Source organism: Primulina eburnea, chromosome 10 (assembly GCF_022965805.1).
Source record: "Primulina eburnea isolate SZY01 chromosome 10, ASM2296580v1, whole genome shotgun sequence".
Lineage (NCBI taxonomy): Eukaryota > Viridiplantae > Streptophyta > Magnoliopsida > Lamiales > Gesneriaceae > Primulina > Primulina eburnea.
In genome coordinates, this window is record NC_133110.1 from 12,441,312 (window position 1) to 12,465,731 (window position 24,420).

The following is a 24,420-nucleotide window of genomic DNA, read 5'->3' on the forward strand; positions in this document are numbered from 1 at the left end:
GATATCATAATTTTTTGTGTTGTGTGTGTATTTGTATACTCAATCAGGAGTAGGTCTCTTGTGAGACGGTCTCACGAATCTTTATCTCTGATACGGGTCAACCCTACCGATATTAACGATAAAAAATAATACTCTTAGCATAAAAAGTAATATTTTTCATGTAATATCTAAATAAGAGATCCATCTCATAAAATACGATTCGTGATATCGTCTCACATAAGTTTTTGCACTCAATCCGGAAGCAAATTTGCATGATTGAATTTTAGTTAATTTAGAATAATTTTTTTGCCACAATATAAAATACTTTTCATCAAATCAAGATTCTCTTCATTGGTGTCTCCTTTAAACCCTAAGCCTTCACCGCTTTCCACAAGCGAGTCTTCTGGGCTTAATAATTATTTTGAATTTGGTGTAAATACGAAAGAAATCCGTTGTTTTTTTCTGTACCGATAATCTTCGCTGTTTCACGGTTAAATTATTTCAACTCAAGATTTTTGTTAGCCCTTTATGTTTTCTGTAGTGGTTTTTGACTTTCTGAAGTGCGTAAATTGATTTTAAAGTTCTGTGAATTTTTTTTGCTAGCATAAAGATGTCATCTTTAAGGAGTGCTATTCCAAGAAAAGCTCACAAGGAGCGCGCTCAGCCGTAAGCGTGATTATTTTTTGGGGCCACTAATTTCTTTATTGCCCGTTTTGAAATATTTTGACGTATATTTCCGGTTCACTCAATTGATGATTTGTTGTGTGTACCAGGCATTTGAGAAGGAAATTTGGGCTGCTCGAAACACATAAAGATTATGTCATTCGTGCACGATCCTATCACCAGAAGGAGCAAACTTTACTGGTAATTTCTACTACCCTGCGTCTTGTTGGTTTTGGTAGCATTTTATGAACGAAATTTGGCGAGTTCTTATTTTATGGTAAGTCGCTTCTGCGTGTTTATAACAGAAACTTAAGGAAAAAGCAGCATTGAGGAACCCAGATGAATTTTACTTCAAGATGATTAAAACAAAAACTGTTGACGGAGTCCATAAACCTGAGTAAGCTGGAAAATTTTATTTTTATGAGGTTATATGTTCTCTTTTGAGGATATTTATTTTAGTGTAATTTGAATATTAGTTGTTGAATGTGGATTTTGTAAAGGAGCCACGCGAATAAGTACACTAACGAAGAGCTGATGTTGATGAAGACCCAAGATATTGGATATATTTTGCAGAAGCTTCAAACTGAAAAAAAAGGGTTTATTTTAGAGTTTCTGGTTTTTTGGGTCTCGGATTCTCGAGATAGCTGTCATGCAGGTTCTTTATTCTGAAATTTAACTTTTTGGATGCAGAAAATTGAAAGACTTAATGGTATGCTGCATTCTCTTGACAATTAGTCATCATCCAAACATGTTTATTATGCCGACAACAGGTGAGTGATCAAGCCCTTTTTCTGCTGATTCCTGGTAGTTTTCATACCCATTTTTTAGAGTAGTCAATTTGATGTTATAACAGTTATGTCACCACCAAAGTTTATTCTTTTCTCATTATTAGATATGGTCGCTTCTGATAGCTCAATTAATTTATTTCTTCAAAGCCATTTTATTCCCTTTTGTTTTAGAAAGAACGTCTAATATGTAATCTAGGCAATTAAGATAAAACTATTTGAAGGCCAATTTCAAAAGTTTAATGACCAAGGGGCAATGAGGTTGTCTTCTCTGGAACTTCTGTTCGAATCACTTGAATTCCATGTTTACACTTGTGTGTCTGCAAATGACAGATTTTTTTTTATCCAAGACAGTGATTTGGTGGTAATGTACTGGTCACACAAAGTATTAATGCATAAAATGGTGCAGGGCAAATATTGCTCAGTAGTATAGCATTTTGAGCTTAGTAGATATTTTTGTGTTTCATGAAGTATGTTGGCTGGCTGTTGATTCTCTTTCTAGGGAGGAGGCAAGAGAAGTACGCCAAAATGTTTCAGAACAAGGGAACCCATCAGCTTTTAAAGACTTGCCTAAAGTTATTTTGAGGTACTGAAAGCTATTTTTTTTTAGTCAATTGCCTCCTACGAAATTGGATTGCCAGGTTGATAACCTGTTTCCACTTGCCTCCCCACAATTAAGATCCCTACTGAGTACCGAATGATATCATTACCGTCAATCCATAAGCTATATTGCAAAAATGAAGTGGATTACAAATTTTCCTTGACAATCAGAAATAATTTGCTTTAGTCTGCCTGTCCTCACAGCTCTTTCATTTGTCTCTTCACCACTCATACTTTACCCCCTTTAAGTTATCAATACCTCACTTGTTGATTGAATATGGTGATATTTGGCGCCTTGTCATAATATCTTATTTTTCTTATTGAATTTAGTTTTCAATTTCTACTTCTTTGGTATTCCCTGCTATTGTTCGATTTTTCACTTCAAAAACTTTTTTGGATTTGTTGGTCACAAATATATACCGATTGGAAATATCAATCTCATGCTATGTGAGTTAATTATAATTCTATTTATGCGTGCATGATAAATATTTATGGCCATGTGTCCTTTTTGTCTTGTCTGGACTTTCTACTGGGCTTCTATTTCTTCACAGAGATCAATACTATCCCGTCATTGTGAGTGTTGTATCTTTGTATAAATTTTATGGGAATTAGGGGATGATACTTTTCTCCATCATTTATCCTTGCCACTTGACGAACTTTGTTTCAAGAAATCGAATTGATGCACAAGTGTTAGAGCATTTAAACCCAACTGAAGTTTCTTGTTTCATGAACTACTATCTATCATATTCCCTAAAGGGTCTTGCTTGTTGGAAATCGTTGATGCATTTTCCTAAAATTTATTACTTTTTCTATGTTGTATCTTTCTACTTTGATTTTGGGTATTTAGTTTTATTCCAAATGACTTTTCTGTTTCTTGTATAACATAACTTTATCGAATCAAATGGTTGGTTATCTATCTGCCGTGCACAAATCCTTTTCCTTTTGATGAGTTTTGCTTTGGTTGATTTTCAAATTTCTTTTCAGTCTCTCCTTGGCTTTAGGCCTTCATATTACTTTTGTTTCTCTTCTACATCGAGGAAGCTAGACTAGAATTTGTGGTTGAGGAGTTTAGTTTAATCGTGTATAGAAACACGGTCAACATGCAGGAAGACAGATTCTTCATATCGAGAGCTAGAGGCTAGAAAAAAACGGTTAAAAGATCTAGAGAAAATATACACGGATATGTCTATGCAGAAAGAGTTACAGGTATCAATATTTCAGAGAGTACGTTATACCCTTCATTTTTTCCTTGTTTCGCTGTAGGGTAATCATTTTAATGCATCATTGTGCAGATAAAGGGTAAGAAACGCAAACTGCGTGAAGATGAAATGGTTAGTCCCACTTCAAGACCCGTGTATAAATGGCGACAGGAAAGGAAACGTTGAATAGAATTCTTATATAACGAAGATTTCTTGAACGAGAACCTGAGGAGGGGACGTGCAACAATATCCTGTAGTCAACTGGGAGCACAATTTTCGTAACTGTGTGGAAACTGCGTGATTTTTTAATCGAAACAAACGTAAACGTTGAAACATAATTTTTCTGTGACTGATGTTGGAAACAAAAGTATACTTCAATGTTTTCATAACCGGATCACCTTCATAACCGGACCGGTGATCGAAACGAAAAACACATGTTGAATTTATGGTGTGACTGAAAATTGTTATATTATATAAAATAATAATATAATATTATAAATAATGAAAAAGATATAGTTACCGAAAATCCAAAAAGGACATACGGCCATAAATATTTATCATGCACGCATAAATGGAATTATAATTAACTCACATAGCATGCGATTGATATTCCCAATTGGTATATATTTGTGACCAACAAATCCAAAAAAGTTTTTGAAGAGGAAACTCGAACAATAGCAGGAATACCAAAGAAGTAGAAATTGAAAACTAAATTCAATAAGAAAAATAAGATATTATGACAAGGCGCCAAATATCACTATATTCAATCAACAAGTGAGGTATTGATAACTTAAAGGGGGTCAATATGGGTGGTGAAGAGACAAATGAAAGGGCTGTGAGGACAGGCAGACTAAAGCAAATTATTTCTGATTGTCAAGGAAAATTTGTAGTCCACTTAGTTTTTGCAATATAGCTTATGGATTGACGGTAATGATATCATTCGGTACTCGGTATGGATCTTAATTGTGGGGAGGCAAGTAGAAACATGTTATCAACCTAGCAATCCAATTTCGTAGGAGGCAATTGACTAAAAAAAATAACTTTCAGTACCTCAAAATAACTTTAGGCAAGTCTTTAAAAGCTGATGGGTTCCCTTGTTCTGAAACTTTTTTGCGTACTTCTCTTGCCTCCTACCTAGAAAGAGAATCAACAGCCAGCCAACATACTTCATGAAACACAAAAATATCTACTAAGCTCAAAATGCTATACTACTGAGCAATATTTGCCCTGCACCATTTTATGCATTAATACTTTGTGTGACCAGTACATTACCACCAAATCACTGTCTTGGATGAAAAAAATATCTGTCATTTTCAGACACACAAGTGTAAACATGGAATTCAAGTGATTCAAACAAAAGTTCCAGAGAAGACAGTCTCATTGCCCCTTGGTCATTGAACTTTTGAAATTGGCCTTCAGATAGTTTTATCATAATTGCCTAGATTACATATTAGACGTTCTTTCTAAAGCAGAAGGGAATAAAATGACTTTGAAGAAATAAATTAATTGAGCTATCAGAAGCGACCATATCTAATAATGAGAAAAGAAAAAATTTTGGTGGTGACATAACTGTTATAACATGAAATTGACTACTCTAAAAAATGGGTATGAAAACTATCAAGAATCAGCAGAAAAAGGGCTTGATCACTCACCTGTTGTCGGCATAATAAACATGTTTGGATGATGACTGATTGTCAAGAGAATGCAGCATACCATTAAGTCTTTCAATTTTCTGCATACAAAAAGTTAAATTTCAGAATAAAGAACCTGAATGACAGCTATCTCGAGAATCTGAGACCCAAAAAACCAGAAACTCTAAAATAAAACCTTTTTTTCAGTTTGAACCTTCTGCAAAATATATCCAATGTCTTGGGTCTTCATCAACACCAGCTCTTCGTTAGTGTACTTATTAGCCTGGCTCCTTTACTAAATCCACATTCAACAGCTAATATTCAAATTACACTCAAATAAATATCCTCAAAAGAGAACAGACAACCTCATAAAAATAAAATTTTCCAGCTTACTCAGGTTTATGGACTCCGCCAACAGTTTTTGTTTTAATCATCTTGAAGTAAAATTCATCCGGGTTCCTCAATTCTGCTTTTTCCTTAAGTTTCTGTTATAAACACGCAGAAGCGACTTACCATAAAATAAGAACTTGCCAAATTTCGTTCATAAAATGCTACCAAAACCAACAAGACGCAGGGTAGTAGAAATTACTAGTAAAGTCTTCTCCTTCTGGTGATAGGCTCGTTCACGAATGACATAATCTTTATGTTTTTCGAGCAGCCTAAATTTCCTTCTCAAATGCCAAGTACACACAACAAATCATCAATTGAGTGAACCGGAAATATACGTCAAAATATTTCAAAACGGGCAATAAAGAAATTAATGGCCCCAAAAAATAATCACACTTACAGCTGAGCGCGCTCCTTGTGAGCTTTTCTTGGAATAACATTCCTTAAAGACGACATTTTTATTCAAGCAAAAAAAAATTCACAGAACTTTAAAATCAATTTACGCACTTCAGAAAGGCAAAAACCACTACAGAAAAAGTAAAGGGCTAACAAAAATCTTGAGTTTAAAATCAACAACGGATTTCTTTCGTATTTACACCAAATTCAAAATAATTATTAAGCACAGAAGACTCGCCTGTGGAAAGCGGTGAAGGCTTAGGGTTTAAAGGAGACACCAATGCAGAGAATCTTGATTTGATGAAAAGTATTTTATATTGTGGCAAAAAAATTATTCTAAATTAACTAAAATTCAATCATGCAAATTGGCTTCCGGATTGAGTGCAAAAACTTATGTGAGACGATATCACTAATCGTATTTTGTGAGATGGATCTCTTATTTGGATCTTCCATGAAAAATATTACTTTTTATGCTAAGAGTATTATTTTTTATTGTTAATATCGGTAGGGTTGACCCGTATCAGAGATAAAGATTCGTGAGATCGTCTCACAAGAGACCTACTCCTGATTGAGTATACAAATACACACACAACACACAAAATTATGATATCACAGAAATAAAAAAAATCTTGATATTATATTAAAAAATTTAGAAATAATTTTTATATGATTTTCTTATAATTAACTAGAATAATTACTTAAATATGATAGTATTTTATTATTTCAAATTTATGAAATTGTTAGAGATGAAATCATATTTTAAAAGATTAATTTGGTTTATAAACATAAAGAAATATTTATTAGCATATGATAATTATAGACGAACCACAAATTTTATAAAAATAGACTTTTGAGATAATTTTTATTAAACAAAATAAAATATTTTATAATTTGTTTGAGCTGATTTTTGTTACATAAAAATTAGATAATGACATTAAATTTAATTACTTCAGGTCTCTTAATGTCTAATAATACTAATATCATTGTGCATGCAATTATTTGATTAGAGTTTCATTAATTTTTAGATTAAACTATGAAGATTGATATTGAAAATATTAATGATTCTTTTGTTATAGTTTGGAATTATTATTTAGATAATGAAAAGGGTAAGGCGACGGTTTTAACGACGGTTTCGCGATCCGCCACCGGAGGCTGCGTCGCATTCTAGAAGCGACAGTTTTTCAACTCTCGTCGCTTATAGCGACGGTTCTTTGGAAGAAGACAGTCGCTATTTTTGCGACAGTTTTAAGAAACCGTCGTTAATATTAAGCGACGATTTATACAAACCCGTCGTTAATATTAGCGACGGTTTCGTAAAATCCGTCGCTATATTTATCGACGGTTTTTTAAAAAAATCTCCGTTTAAGAAGCGACGGTGTTTATCAATAAAATCCATAAAAATAACTACTACGCAAAAATTAAAATTATGTATTAAATTTTCTGTAAAAAAAAAAAAACTTTAAAACCTGATTTGCGCGAAGATATGCAGCTTCACGTAACGCTAGAAGATCGCACCGACGAGGAAATCTACGAAATAAATAGGAAAAAATGTTAGTACAAAATAAAAAAAATCGCAACTTCGAAAAATTTGATAGAGTTTCGCTACTACCTGAGATAGATGAAAAATCGTTCAAGGAAATGTTCGCGAACCTCGGTATATATAGAATCATAGAGACGGTTTTTGCCCAAACGATCGCTATATAGCGACGGGTTTTTCGAAAACCGTCGCTTCGACAGTTTTTGCCCAAACGGTTGCTACATAGCGACGGGTTTTTTGAAAACCGTCGCTATAAAGCGACGGTTTAGCAGAACCATGGCTATAATAGCGACGGTTTGGCATATACCGTCGCCGACCTAGATTGGCGAAAGTTTGTTCATAACCGTCGCGGATCTAGATGGACGACGGTTGATGCATAACCGTCGCTATTATTGCGACGGTTAGCTTGAACCGTCGCTATATAGCGACGGTTTTATGATAACCGTTGCTTATCAAATTAAGCGACGGTTTATTTAAACTGTCGCTCTATAGCAACTGTTTTAATAAAACCCGCCATCTTTAAAATTAAGCGATGGTTGATTGAAAACGATCGCTAACATAGCGACGGTAGAATACAAGACCGTCACACATGGGCTACGGTTTGTGGAATTGTCGCAATATTAGCGACGGTTGATGAAAAACCGTCGCTAATATAGCGACGGTTTTAATAAAACCGTCGCTACGCCTTCCGTTTTTTGTAGTGAACCGCGCTATGAATGACAGTTGTAAGTTTATCCACTCTCAAATCCAAATCACGTTCTCATAACTTCACTACTCTATTCTTCAATTCTAAAGCCATCAATCTGTGTTCCTGAAGTAACAATCAATATCTCATCCAATAATCGGACAACATAAATCTTCAATGGCTTATAAAAAAACATGGTCTGAATCTCTTTCAGCCGATACAAGATGATTTTCCACGAACTTAGGAATCTCTTTATTCGTGTTTAATAGTAATTCTTCAACTTCCTTATAAAACCCATTAAAGTAAACATTGATCAACATCGAACTCAAGGCAGATTCTTGAGGCAGACCCCTGCCTAAACAAACCCCACCCAATTCAATGTTGACTATCTTGCATTCAAACAACCTTTTTATCAAATCTAGAAATGCCTTATCTTCAATTTTCTCACCCAGTATAAAAAACAACTTATCAATATGCCAGAACTAAATAATTCATGATCAAATTTAACAATAAATCACCAACTTGGGTTCACCATTGAATTCTTTAAATACAAAATCGATGTGTGGTGGCCCAAGCTTGCTCACTTTTCAAAGCAAAAGGTAGCAAACCTAAAAACTTATGCATAAACCATAAATGGCAGATTATTTTTGGGAACTTAAAAGCACGAAATATCACTATATCGGTAACTATATCTTTTTCATTATTTATAATATTATATTATTATTTTATATAATATAACAATTTTAAGTCACACCATAAATTCACCATGTGTTTTTCGATTCGATCACCGGTCCGGTTATGAAGGTGAACCTGTGAAAGCCCGTATTTCATATTCATTTTTTTTTGCGGAATTATTAAAATTTTTCTAAATAATAAATAACTTGCTTCAAAATAAACATGTAAATAATTTCAACTTTAAAATAACAGCGGAAGGAATATTGTTTCAAATACCAACTTAAAAATAATCCAACATATTAAAACTGAGTTTAAACATAATAAAAATGCATAAACTAAAACATGAGGTCCTCGGGTATACTACTGCTGCCCAAGATAGCTCACTGATCTACGCCCTCCGTGTCGACCTCATCGGTACCTACAACAATCAAGTCTGGTGAGTCTAAAGACTCAACATGTATATATCGTGAATAACAAGTAAATATACAATAAAATGGCATGCAACGTAAAAATATGGTATCGTAAAGCGTATGGTGAAAATCGTATCATGAGTAATTATATCTACGTGCATATCTGAAAATCATACGTAAAATCTTTGCTCCATAGAGCCCTGTCATATCATATCATAATTTTCTGGTAGAGATAATTGTAGAACCCGTAAATTGGACTGCGTATAAACCATGCATAATTCTAGTATTTAAAATTAAAATGATTTTTATTGTATGAGTATTTAAATTCTTCTCTTTAAATTTATTTATTTTACGCAGTAGTTTAATTGTTGTCTTTTCAGTAAAATAAGTGAGGCTGGACTGGAGATGGAGTATTGAGATAAGTTAATAAAGACTTATTTAAGAAGTGGTGATTTAGCATGTTAGTAAATATATTTTAAAAAAAAATTGACATGCATGCAAGTTATTAAATTCTTTTGTATTTTATTAATTTGTTTTAAAGAATTAAATGCTTGTTTATTTTATAAATTTTGTGTTTAATTATTTTTATGCATTTTATGCATAATTCATGCATGATAGAAATTATTTCATGAAATTTTACTAGGTTTTTGAATTAAAGATTTTTAAGTTGTATTTCACGCCCGAACGAGCAATGGAGACCGGAGAATTTTCAAGAAAATTATTTTTATTACAAGATTAATTTTTATTAATTAATATAAGATGTTTTAAAGGTATTTTTCAAGAATTTGAATTTATTGGGTATTTTACCCGCAGCGGTGTGCAACTTTTATCGATTCGGGGAACTTTTTGAGGGTTCGGCGAATATTTTCAAAAGCTTTCCAACACGAATTATTTTTCGGGAATGCGTTTGGACTTAATGGCACTACGTTTAAGCTTGTGGGGCTTAAACCCTTTTTAAAACCTTTAAGATGTAATTTGTGACCCATTAACTAATTAATATCCATATAATTAGACCTCTAATCACCCATTTAACCCTAAACATAATCTTTTACTCCCCAACCAGCCGACACCCTTCTGGATTCATTCATCTTGAGGACCCATCGGTTTCACCATTTGCAACTAGAGGTCCCCATCGGTTTTGTCTTGTTCTTGCTCCTCCAATCTTAAGGCACGCATTTGTACCTTTATTTCTGCATCATCCAAGCCTTATACTATCGTGTGTATGTAAATGTATGAGGGTTTTGCGATCTAGCCATGTGCAGGGGAGTTTTCATCTTTTTGTTCAAATACATGCATCATGGGTTCACTACTCACGTTTTCTGTAATCTGTGTTGTAAAGGGGCTGCTGGTGTAGTGTTTCAGAGTCGTTTCTGTCAAGGGTTCCAGTAGTGTAGCTGCTGGAGGCATGGTTGGTCGAGAGGGTGAGAATACATGCTGGATCGGTGAGCTTGGAAGGGTATCGGGTAGATCGTGAGTTGGGGAGAGAGGCCACCGGTGTCAGCGTTATTCCAGGCGTTGGACATGCCCCTGAGGTGTATGAACCACGACCTGGGAGAGCTCTAACCCCTTTGGTCCGAACTCTCGAGCAAGCATGATCGAACCTAGCTTGAGGGAACTCGCGGTGTTGGCGTTACTGCTTCTAGCGTATAGGCGGGTAGTGCAGGCTGTATGGGGCTGGGTTCTTGGTGCTGGTAGACTCCTTGGGATCTGGTCTAAGTTTACAATAGGCTGGCTAGGGGCTGGAGCCATCGGCTTGAGTGTAAGAGTGGGGTTTGTGTGCTAGTGGTTTGGTTAGAGGTGAGGGGCGAGCTGCTGAATCTTTCAGCGGCTGCCCAGGGGGATTCGAATGCCTTAAAAAGCTGGGTTTTGGTTTCTTTAGAGTCCTTTAAGTGTTTTTAAGTCATGTTTTAAGTTTGGTAAAATTTTGGTTAAGTTTCGGGTCGATTCGGGCTAAAGACGGGACCTCGGTCCAGGGTGAAACGATAATTTTTGGGTTTTCAGGGGCAAAATGGTCATTTTGTACCCGAGGTGAGATTTTGGTCCTAGCAGCGCCCTGAGCACAAATCATGATATTTTTTAATGTCCATGCATCACGTTTACGATTTTTACGGTATTATAATAATTATGGTGCATGCTTGGTTTAAAGGAATTAAGAGAGAAAAAATGAGAAAGTGAAGAGCACTCCGTCTCCGCCGCGCCGCGTCGTTATTTCATTTTTTTTTCTGTCAAAACAAACCAAGGCATGTTTATATCTTCTTTCACTCTTCAATCAAGCCATATAGATATTTTTAAATATCGCAAGTACATGATTTTAATGCAAGAAGATCGAAATTGTTCATATTTAATTATGTTATTTAATTATATCACGTGCAAAATATTCATTTTGAGATTTATGCGATATTGCTTGGGGTCACTTTACTATCCTGGGAGTATTATTTCACCCGGTCGTCAGTTACCAGTCCGGTCGCCAGTTACCGGTCAGTTCAGTTCAGTTCTCGGTCGCCAGTTACCGGTCCGATCGTCAGTTACCGGTTAGTTTCACCCGGTCACAAGTTACCGGTCAGTTCCCGGTCGTCAGTTACCGGTTCGGTCGCCAGTTACCGGTCAGTTCTGTAGAACCCGTAAATTGGACTGCGTATAAGCCATGCATAATTTCTAGTATTTAAATTAAAATGATTTTTATTGCATGCGTATTTAAATTCTTTTCTTTAAATTTATTTATTTTACGCAGTAGTTTAATTATTAGATTTTTCAGTTAAATAAGTGAGGCTGGACTGGAGATGGAGTATTGAGATAAGTTAATAAAGACTTATTTAAGAAGTGGTAATTTGGCATGTTAGTAAATATAATTTAAAAAGTTGACATGCATGCAAATTATTAAATTTCTTTGATATTTTATTAAATTATTATAAAGCATAAAATGCATGTTTATATTAGTAAATTATGTTTAATTATTTTTACGCATTTTAGGCATAATTCATGCATGATAGGATTTGTTTCATGAATTTTTAAAAGTTCGTGCATTAAGATTTTTAAGTTGCATTTCACGTTCGAACGAGGATCGGAGACCGGAGAATTTGCAGAAAAATTATTTTTATTACACGATCTATTTTTATAAATTAAGTTAAAATATTTTTAAGCGTACTTTTCAAAAATGAGAATTTTTGGATATTTTTACCCGCAGAATTTTTATTTTTTTACAGTACGCTAATTTTATCGATTCGGGGGACTTTTAATGGTTCGGCTATTATTTTCAAAATCTTTCCAACTCGAAATATTTTTCGGGAGTGGGTTCGAGCTTAATGGGCCAACTTTTGAGTTTATAGGGCTTAATCATCTTTTTAATATTTAAATTAAACAATTTAGGCCCATTAACTAATATTTTATCTATATAATTAACACTTTTACCCCACTATTAACCTAAACCTATTATTCAAAGCAACCGAAACCCCCCTCCCCCAGCTGCTCTCTCTCGGTTTCAGAGCCTCCATAGCAGCAAGCCTCGGTTTTCACTTAATTTTTTTTGCAAAGAAAACTTCTCCCGGGTCTCCCTCCCACGTTTTTCTTCTACAAACTCTTTAGGCAAGCATTTGTATCCTTATTCATGCATCATACACGATTCATATACGCTGTGATATGCTTAATTGATCATGAAACATCCGATCCATCCATGGGTGCGTGAGTTGTTTGGGTTCAATGCGAGAGGTGCATTATGTGATTCAAAACTCACATGTTTCCTTCGATCTGTGCAAGGGGCTTCGGTTATGGTTGTTTTAGGGACAAAACTTGATGGTCAGAGGCTACCTTGAGAGGGAGGACCGTGGCTTGGTCTGTAGGTAAAGAACCGTGAGGATGTGTGTGTCGGGTGAGTGGTTTGTAGGAGATGGAATTGTTGAGTTGGGACCAGCAGTGCAAGAGACGAACCGAGGCTGGAGCCAGGCCGGGAGGGGTCTGAGCAAAAGCTAAGGGAGACTCGAATCCTGCTGTAACCGTTCCTACACGCAATCGGAATAGCTTAGGAAAAGGGTCGCGTTTCGGAGGTCTTAAGGGCAAGCGGTCGATCGTAATTTCCAGCGTGCATGGAGGCAGGTTGGTGGATCTGGTGTAAAGGCCCGAAAATTCGTGCTTGAAAATTTGCGGAATATTTTAAAATTTTATTTTAAACTAAATGAAGTATCAACTTCATAAAATAAACTGTTAAATAATGTTTAATATTTAAAAATAGCTGTGGATGAATTTAATGTTTGCAAAGTAACAATTTAAAATAATTCAACAAGAGATAAAATGTTTGAGCATAAAAATCGTAAGTGCAGAAAATGAGGTCCTCGGGTTCCACTACTGTCGACTCGAGCTGGCTCACTGGTCCCCCCCTCGGTCTTGGCATCATCAGTACCTATAACAATCAAGTCTAGCGAGTCTAAAGACTCAGCATGCATATATCGTAAATAACGAGTATATAATATAGTAAAATTTGCATGAGATAAAAATATCATGTCATGAGGCATAATGTGAGAATAACTTGTCATGAGCAATTATAATACGTGCACAACTGAACTGAAAATAATAGTGAAAATGTTTGCTCCTTGGAGCCCTGTCATGAAATAACTTGTAATAATTTTCTGGTGAGATTATGGTCTACGCATGTGGTCCCTGAACTGAACTGCCCGGTAACTGGCGACCGGGCCTGCAACTGGGGACAGGACTTAGTAATGCTCTCATAACCGGTAACTTACGACCGGACCGGTAACTGGCGACCGGATTTAATCATGATATTAAAGTGACCACAAGCAATATCGCATAAATCTCAAAATTTGAATATTTTTGCACGTAATATAATTATCCAACATAATTAAATATGAACAATTTCGATTTTCTTGCATTAAAATCATGTACTTGCGATATTTAAAAATATCTATATGGCTTGATTGAAGAGTGAAAGAAGATATAAACATGCCTTGGTTTGTTTTGACAGAAAACAAACGAAATAACGACGCGGCGCGGCGGAGATGGAGTGCTCTTCACTTTCTTACATTTTCTCTCTTAATTCTTTTAAACCAAGCATGCACCATAATTATTATAATAGCGAAATAAATCGTAAACGTGATGTATGAACATTTAAAAATATCATGATTTGTACTCAGGACGCTGCTATGACCAAAATCTCACCCCGGGTGCAAAATGACCATTTTGCCCCTGGAAACCCAAAAATTATTGTTTCAACCCTGGACTTCTAAAATTGACCCGAAGCTTACCAAACTTCTTAAAATGTTCCAAAACATTATTAAAAACATTCCTAGATGTAAATTAGAGCCTAAAATCAAGCTTAACTATCTCGTTTAAGAACTTAGATCGGAGTCCCGGTTTTAACCCGAATCGACTCGAAACTTAACCGAAATTTTCCCAACTCTTAACCACACCTTATAAACACTTAAATGACCCTAAAATTATCCAGACCAGACCTCTACCCCTCGGCCATAACCCATTTGTTGCTGGAAAATTTTCCATCTCTTGTTCGAACTCCTATGCGTGATAACTCTCAAGTTCTCGCCTCTAGCTCAACACCAAGTGGACCAGCTACTGACACACCTTTCTTGGGTCATCCTAAGGCCCCTCTAAACCCAAGGCACCAATAGATACACCCCCATGCAGAAGCACAACCCACTCACTCGGTAATCACCTCAACCGCAACTCCCTTGCACCCGATTCACTTGTGCTTCTCTAGGGTTCGACCAGCGGTGTTTAAGGTCCTTCCAGGTTATGGTTCGGTCCCATCAGAGATAGTTCCAAGGCCTGGAACCAACCCCTCACCGCTTACACCCCTCATACCGCCGATCTCCCAACCTCACGCGAGAACCCATGCTACAACCCCTCCTATTTTCCACCCACAGCAACAATGATCGATGTTGCTCCCAAAACCACTGCTTGATGCCACTAACAGTCCCTTAACAGCCCTCAACCGCCCTCAACCGCAGCCCCTTGCACAAAATCTGAAAACGTGAGCAACGAATGCAATAATCACATGAAACCGCAAAATCTCACACACACAAGTTTGGATCGAGAGTTTTGATGCATGAACTCTTACATCAGTAAATATTACGTTTATGATGCGTCAAGAATAATACAATGCGTGCCTGATGATTCTTCGGTGAACAAATGCTAGAAGGGAACACGACCGAAGCATGAGGAAGGTTTGATCTCAAAGGAAAAGATGCAACCGACTTCTTGTTGATGCAGCTCACGGGGAGGCGTGTGAGTGGAGGGGTGGGCGGCTGAGTGGAGAGAATTTAGTTTTCGTTAAACAGTTTTAGGGTTAATTAGTGCTTAGGAGCTTAAGAAATAATAAACAAATGGTTAATGGGCCCTCAATTATTTAATTAAAAGTTTAAAAGAGTATTAAGCTCAATAAGCTTAAAAGTGGGCCCATTAAATCCAAACACGCTCCCAAAAAATATTTCGAGTTGAAAAGATTTTGAAAATATTAGCCGAATCCTTAAAAAGTCCCCCGATTCGATCAAATTATTGTACCGGGAAAAAATTAAAATGATGCGGGCAAAAATATCTAAAACTCCCATTTTCGAAAAATATATATTTAAAAATGCTTTAAATTAATTTTAAAAATAAATCGTGTAGTAAAATAATTTTCTGAAAATTCTCCAGTCTTCCGAATACAACTTAAAAATCTTAATGCACGAACTTTTAAAATTTCATGAAACAAATCCTATCATGCATGAATTATGGCTAAAATGCATAAAAATAATTAAACATAAATTAATGAAATAAACATGCATTTAATGTTTTAAAACAATTAAATAAGCCAAAAAAGTTTAATAACTTGCATGCATGCCAACTTTTTAAATTATATTTACTAACATGCTTAATTACCACTTCTTAAATAAGTCTCTATTAACTTATCTCAATACTCCATCTCCAGTCCGGCCTCACTTATTTAACTGAAAATGTAAAATTAAACTACTGCGTAAAATAAATAAATTTAAAGAAAATAATTTAAATACTCATGTAATAAAAATCATTTTAATTTAAATACTAGAAATTATGCATGGCTTATACGCAGTCCAATTTACGGGTTCTACAATCCTTCCCCCCTTAAATTGAATTTCGTCCCCGAAATTCGCTCATCCTTGATAAACAAAAGTTTAGACTCTTAATCCTAGTATCTCAATAATCCACGCTTCTGTTGCGCTACTCTGATAAAATAAGTGTTGAATTGTCCTTACGTCGCCTCAATCCTAATTAATTGCCTATTGAATCCTTGATTGCGAATCGCAACTTAAAATGACTTGGGTGACTTAGTTCTATTCTATTATGATCTTGAATTTGACTTATCTCGCCATTCCTCAGACTATAGATGGATGTCCAAACTTATCGCACTTTACTTTTTTTATATTAGGCTCGCGATGTTCATGAACCTATTACATTAGCATTTATGCAGTTCGATTTAAGAAACCTTAGCACCAAAATTTACTGAATCGAATCTCTATCTTACGGCATCAATCTTTCGTAACTTTAACTACTTACAAGTACATCCCAAATATAAAATCGTTGTAAATCTTAAACTCAAGTAGTGATAATCCCTAAAACCCAAACCATACAATATCGATCTTCTATCTTACTAATAAAACATTTCTAGTAGCAATTACATGCTTAAACTATTATCTTCCCAATTACCATAAAGTTGAGGAATACGACCCTTGGACTTCCCTCATTGGAACGAATGTCGCAAACTTAAGTATCTTCAATGCTTAATTAATTCTAGCGTAAAAACTTAATAATTTATCCCCTGTTAAGGTTGGACTAACTCTAATAAATCAACTTCACTTATAACCCATAGAATTCTAGAATCTTCGTATCAAGCTTTTAGATTTCTTATTCGATAAAAATCTTAATATTCATTCATTGATAACTTATGTTGAACATAACTAATTTCCTTTTGTTTTTATTTCACCCAAAAAATCCATATGAACAAATATCCCATAAATTTGACATTCAAACTTACCTAATCCAAATAGCTTTGAACAAAATAATCCCAATACACATATCCGTTTAGTCCAAAGTTTTTTAATGAATTTCAAAATTCCTCAAGACAAGGTGTCTACCTCAATTTTTACATGCGTCTATTAAATTCCAACAAAGGCATAATTTTAACTCTTAAGATCACGATTAAAAATTATGATACATCAAACTTAAGTTCCCAAATATATATATATATATATATATATATATATATATATATATATATATATATATATATATATATATCGCTCTATGTCTACTCTTATAACTTAACTAACTGATCAACTTCACCCTAGATTGTTATCACTCTAAATTCTTAAATTTTTCCACAATATTGATTTATCCTACCATGCCCTTGGATACTATTCCTTATAACATTATAACTCAGATGATTCAAAGTTCTAAATATTCCTTCAAGCCTGAAACATCGAAAATTCCTATCCTTTAAACAATTAGCTCCTCACTTACTGCTAATCAAGTCCTCAAATTTCTTAAAAATTGCAACATTAATTCTTAGTTTCTCCAAACATTATTCAAAATTTTTTTTAAATCTCAAAAATTCTACAGTTACTCATAAATCCTCAGTATTCCCAATTTCATTTTATAGATTTCTCGTATCATAGGTTCAATAGCCTTAAGTTTATTAAACCAAAAATTAATTCCCATAACACGTTTTACATTTCTATAAATACTTAACATCCCAAGTGTTCTTTAAAAGTTCGCATTTACTCCTTAAAAATTTTGAAAATTGCAATCTGGCCCTTACAGTTCTCCAAATTTACATTTGGCCCTACAACTCTTTGAAATTTGCATCATTGTCACCATAAATTTTTTTTTTCATCTTTACCTCATTAAACTTTTAAATTCTCGAACTCAAAATTAAATCCCAAAATTTGATAAATTCGAAAATAGTCCCTTAGAATTTTGTTTTTACACTTAGGTCGTCAAATTATTAGTTATCACAATCGGGTCTTTAAAATTCTTAATTCATGCAATTCAATCCTTAGATCCAACTAGATAGAGTATGCATCCTAAATAAATTCTCATAAATACATCTTACATTTTTATAGATACTTAAAATTCTCATATTGTACATTTATAATCCTAAAGATTGTCGTAGTTTTCGAATCGCTATTGCTTACATGAAATCCTCAAAAATTCACTCGACAAGCAACCAAGAACCATCAATGATTTCTTAGAATTTCTACAAGTCCCAAAAGCATTCATAATTTTCAAGATTAACTTATGATCCATAAGGAGGACATCAGTACTACTGACCTAAAAATTAATATAGTCAAATCATTTTCAACTTCTCCTAAAGCCCAATATTCGAATTCTTATACATTTCCAATTCCAACGTAACCAACATGCATAATTACATTATTTCTTTAAATTTAAGTAAATACTGCATAATCAAAATCTGAACGTAAAAATTTCATGGAAACATGCTGTTAAAATAATTCATGCTTTAAATAAAATGCTGAAATGTAAAACTTACAGACCGAAGACGTGGCTTCGTGAGCTTCTCGTGGTAAGTAGTAGTGTAACCCTTTACAAGAACCTGGCTCTGATACCAACTGTAAAGGCCCGAAAATTCGTGCTTGAAAATTTGCGGAAAAATTTAAAATTTTCTTTTAAACTAAATGAAGTATCAACTTCATAAAATAAACTGTTAAATAATGTTTAATGTTTAAAAATAGCAGCGGAAGAATATAATGTTTGCAAAGTAACAATTTAAAATAATTCAACAAGAGATAAAATGTTTGAGCATAAAAATTGTAAGTGCTGAAAATGAGGTCCTCGGGTTCCACTACTGCCGACTCGAGCTGGCTCACTGGTCCCCCCCCTCGGTCCTGACATCATCAGTACCTACAACAAGCAAGTCTAGTGAGTCTAAAGACTCAGCATGCATATATCGTAAATAACGAGTAAATAATATAGTAAAATTTGCATGAGATAAAAATATCATGTCATGAGGCATAATGTGAGAATAACTTGTCATGAGCAATTATAATACGTGCATAACTGAACTGAAAATCATAGTGAAAATGTTTGCTCTTTGGAGCCCTGTCATGAAATAACTTGTAATAATTTTCTGGTGAGATTATGGTCTACGCATGTGGTCCCTGAATTGAACTGACCGGTAACTGGCGACCGGGCCTGTAACTGGCGACAGGACTTAGTAATGTACGTCTGATCAGACCACTGCCACAGTACTGGGTGAAACAACTGAACTGACCGGTAACTGGCGACCAGACCTGTAACTGGCGACATGACTTAGTAATGCTCTCATAACCGGTAACTGACGACCGGACCGGTAACTGGCGATCGGATTTAATCATGATAGTAAAGTGACCACAAGCAACATCGCATAAATCTCAAAATTTGAATATTTTTGCACGTAATATAATTAACCAAAATAATTAAATATGAACAATTTTGATTTTCTTGCATTAAAATCATGTACTTGCGATATTTAAAAATATCTATATGGCTTGATTGAAGAGTGAAATAAGATATAAACATGTTTTGGTTTGTTTTGACAGAAAACAAACGAAATAACGACGCGGCGCGGCGGAGACGGAGTGCTCTTCACTTTCTTACTTTTTATCTCTTAATTCCTTTAAACCAAGCATGCACCATAATTATTATAAAGGCGAAAAAAATCGTAAACGTGATGCATGAACATTTAAAAATATCATGATTTGTGCTCAGGGCGCTGCTATGACAATAATTTCACCCCGGGTGCAAAATGACCATTTTGCCCCTGGAAACCCAAAAATTATTGTTTCAACCCTGGACTTCTAAAATTGACCCGAAGCTTACCAAACTTCTTAGAGGTCCAGGGTTGAAACGATAATTTTTGGGTTCCCAGGGGCAAAATGGTCATTTTGCATCCGGGACGAGATTTTAGTCTTAGCAGCGCCCTGAGCACAAGTCATGATATTTTTAAATGTTCATGCATCACCTTTACGATTTTTTCGCTATTATAATAATTATGGTGCATGCTTGGTTTAAAGGAATTAAGAGAGAAAAAGTAAGAAAGTGAAGAGCACTCCGTCTCCGCCGCGCCGCGTCGTTATTTCGTTTGTTTTCTGTCAAAACAAACCAAGGCATGTTTATATCTTCTTTCACTCTTCAATCAAGTCATATAGGTATTTTTAATTATCGCAAGCACATGATTTTAATGCAAGAAGATCGAAATTGTTCATATTTAATGATGTTATTTAATTATATCACGTGCAAAATATTCATTTTGAGATTTATGCGATATTGCTTGGGGTCACTTTACTATCTTGGGAGTATGATTTCATCCGGTCGCCAGTTACCGGTCAGTTCAGTTCAGTTCCCAGTCGTCAGTTACCGGTTAGTTTCACCCAGTCGCCAGTTACTGGTCAATTTCCCCCGGTCGTCAGTTACCGGCCCGGTCGCCAGTTACGTGTCAGTTCAGTTCAGGGACCACTTGCGTAGACCATAATCTCACCAAGAAAATTATTACAACTTATTTCATTACGGGGCTCCAAGGAGCAAACATTTTCACGATGATATTTTCAGTTCAGTTATGCATGTGGTATAATTACTATGGAAATGATATTTTTCGTTATGCCTCATGACATGATCATTTTACTCCCATGCAAATTTTATTTTATTATTTACTCGTTATTTATGATATATACATACTGAGTCTTTAGGCTCACTAGACTTGATTGTTGTAGGTACTGATGAGGTCGGGGCCTAGGGCGGGGACCAGTGAGATAGCTTGGGTCGGCAGTAGTGGAACCCGAGGACCTCATTTCAGCATTTATTATTTTTAATTCAAACCAAGTTTTATGTTTCTGAATTATTTTAAGTCATTATTTTGCAAACATTAGATTTCTTCCGCTGCTATTTTGAATATCAAACATTTTTATCTGTTTAATTTATGATTGAGACTTTTTAATTATTTAAAAAGAATTTTTTTAATTTTCCGCAAATTTTCAAGCACAAATTTTCGGGCCTTTACAGTTGGTATCAGAGCCTATATTCTTGTAAAGGGTTACACTACTACTGACCACGAGAAGCTCACGAAGCCACGTCTTCGGTCTGTAAGTTTTACATTTCAGCATTTTATTTAGAGCATGAATTATTTTAACAACATGCCTCCATGAAATGTTTTATATTCAGATTCTTTAATTATTTCAGTATATATTTAAAGTAAATTATGGAATTATGCATGTTAATTACGTATGGGTTTTATATGGAACAATATGCCTCCTAGACGCCAGGTTGGTCGCCCGAGAGGTGGTGGTGAGCACCGTCATGAGGATGGTGAGGATCAGAGGCGAGAGGAGAATGGACCACCCCCACCCCTTCCTCCTGATATGAATGCCCAGATGTTAGTTGGGATGAATCGGTTCTTCTCACAGTTTGTGGGGAACAATGCCGGTGGGGCAGCTAGGCCGACAGGGCCCGATGCTATCTATGAGAGATTTATAAAGATGCGTCCTAAGGAGTTTTCGGGGACGACGGACCCCATGATTGCCGAGGGCTGGATCAAGTCCCTCGAGTTTATCTTCGAGTTCATGGAGCTTGGAGATGCAGACAGAGTACGCTGTGCTACATACTTATTAGGAGGAGATGCCCGCTTATGGTGGGAAGGAGCATCAGTAGCCCTGAACTTGGATACACTGACTTGGGCGCGCTTCACGGAGGTATTTTACTCCAAATATTTATTGATGAGGTGCGTTATCGATTGACCAGGGAGTTCATGACCCTGAGACAGGGAGAGCTGACTGTTACGGAGTTCATCCGTAAGTTTGAGAGGGGCTGTCACTTTGTGCCCTTGATTGCGAATGATGCGGGTGCCAAGCTGAGGCACTTTCTTGATGGACTACGGCCGATCTTGCGCCGTGATGTTAGGGTGACTGGCCCTACTACCTATGAAGTTGCTGTTTCTAGAGCTCTGGCTGTAGATCAGGATCTGACCGACATTGAGAGGGATCGCTTGGGGAAGCGACCAGTTCAAGTACCACACCGCCCTCCTCCTCCTCAGCAGCAGCAACACCAGAACAAGAGGCCGCATCACGGTCCGCCCAGATTCAGAGGAGGACCCCAGCAGCAGCAGCAGGGACGTGCAGTTCCGAGGCCATTTGAGCACTCAGTCTGTCCCAAGTTCTCACGCCGCCATCCTGGAGCATGCATGTTCGGCTCAGGGAAGTGTTACAAGTGTGGTAGCACAAACCACACGCTGCCGTATTGCCCTCAGAAGAATCTGCCTACCCATGGCAGAGTGTTTGCTCTCCATGCGATGGAGACGAACCCCGATACTATGCTGATGACAGGTACCTTTAAGCTTTAAGTTTTTATTTGAATTTCACCGTTTTGGGAACCGGAATTTATATTTTGAACTTAGAATCTATTATAGGATTGCATGCTCCACTCAGTATTATTTTGAGAATTTAAGTTAGAAGAAATTTGGCCTCTGCATGTCCATAGGATAGTTCTTGATATTTTTGGTTTCAGCTTGATGTTCCAAACTTTCAGGGAGAATTTTTATAGCGGGGTCAGCTACGAAAGCCCTGATAGATTCAGGGGCTACTCATTCCTTCATTTCGGAGACCTTCGCTAATTTTCTCAAGGTCAAGACCGTTGGGCTAGATGTAGCCTACTGAGTAGTATTACCTTCCGGTAAGGAGATGGCAGCTACCAATGTGATCCGAGACATAGATCTTGAGCTCCATGGCAACCTCGTTTATGCGGATCTGATCGTGTTGCCGATGCCAGAGTTTGACATTATTCTAGGGATCGATTGGCTATTGCAGAACAGAGTTTTGATTGACTTCCAGCAGAGATCTGTGCTAGTCCGACCGCCTGGAATGACGCAGTTCTTATTCGAGCCGGACAGGTACTTTCCATTACCGCGCATTATTCCTTATGTCCAGGCTAGGAAGCTCATGCATAGATGGTGTCGGGCGTTTTTAGCGACTTTTATATATGTCACCGAGGCACCCAGTCAGTCTGCCGCAGATGTTCCAATTGTTAGAGATTTCTTAGACGTTTTTCTTGAAGACATCTCTGATATGCCACCCGAGCGAGAGGTGGAGTTTTCTATTGAGCTTATGCCAGGTACGGCTCCGATCTCCAAAGCGCCGTACCGATTAGCACCGACAGAGATGGCAGAGCTTAAGAAGCAGATTCAGGAACTTCTTGACAAGGAGTTCATTCGCCCGAGCTTTTCACCATGGGGCGCGCCAGTGTTGTTTGTGAAGAAGAAGGATGGCACGATGAGTCTTTGTATTGACTACCGAGAGTTGAACAGGGTTACAGTGAAGAACAATTATCCACTTCCGAAGATTGAGGATTTGTTTGACCAGTTGCAGGGAGCTTCGATTTTCTCCAAGATTGATTTGCATTCGGGTTATCACCAGTTGAGGGTGAAAAACGCCGATGTTTCCAAGACAGCTTTCAGGACTCGTTATGGCCACTACGAGTTCCTTGTTATTCCGTTCGGACTGACGAATACGCCAGCGATCTTCATGGATCTCATGAATCGCGTATTTCAGCCGTATCTTGATCAGTTTGTGATAGTGTTCATAGACGACATTCTCGTCTACTCGAAGAATCAGGAGGATCACAGCAGACATCTGACCACAGTGCTGCAGACCTTGCAAAAGCACAAGTTATTCGCAAAGTTCAGTAAGTGCGAATTTTGGTTAGAGAAGGTAGCGTTCTTAGGCCACATTGTTTCTAGCAGTGGTATTGAGGTAGACCCAGCGAAAGTTTTCGCAGTCAGAGATTGGATTGTGCCGCAGAATGCATCAAAAATCCGCAGTTTTCTTGGGCTAGCAGGATATTCTCGGAAGTTCATTAAGGGATTCTCATCTATTGCCGTTCCACTCACATCATTGACCAAGTTGAATGTTAAATTTGTGTGGAGCGAGAAGTGTCAGAAGAGCTTCGATACTTTGAAGCAAGCTCTTATCTCAGCACCAGTTTTGGCCATGCCGTCAGGGCCTAGTGAGTTTGTTTTTTATACCGATGCTTCGAGAATCCGAGACCCAAAAAATCAGAAACTCTAAAATAAAACCTTTTTTTCAGTTTGAAGCTTCTGCAAAATATATCCAATGTCTTGGGTATTCATCAACATCAGCTCTTCGTTAGTGTATATATTAGCCTGGCTCCTTTACAAAATCCACATCCAACAGCTAATATTCAAATTACACTCAAATAAATATCCTCAAAATAGAACAGATAACCTCATAAAAATAAAATTTTCCAGCTTACTCAGGTTTATGGACTCCGCCAACAGTTTTTGTTTTAATCATCTTGAAGTAAAATTCATCTGGGTTCCTCAATGCTGCTTTTTCCTTAAGTTTCTGTTATAAACACGCAGAAGCGACTTACCATAAAATAAGAACTCGCCAAATCTCGTTCATAAAATGCTACCAAAACCAACAAGATGC

General features: G+C 36.4%; 1 long non-coding RNA gene and 1 pseudogene across 1 annotated transcript; one reads left to right on the top strand and one right to left on the bottom strand.

The window, feature by feature from the left end:
• The first annotated feature begins 589 nt into the window (after positions 1-589).
• On the top strand, positions 590-3,412 carry LOC140803123 (probable U3 small nucleolar RNA-associated protein 11; annotated as a pseudogene).
• An 863-nt stretch (positions 3,413-4,275) lies between these two features.
• Positions 4,276-24,122, bottom strand: LOC140803121 (uncharacterized). The gene is made up of 3 exons (XR_012111777.1): positions 24,045-24,122; positions 4,879-4,958; positions 4,276-4,360 (listed from the first exon to the last, which is right to left on the bottom strand). It is a non-coding gene; the product is annotated as an uncharacterized lncRNA (long non-coding RNA).
• Between the last annotated feature and the right edge of the window lie 298 nt (positions 24,123-24,420).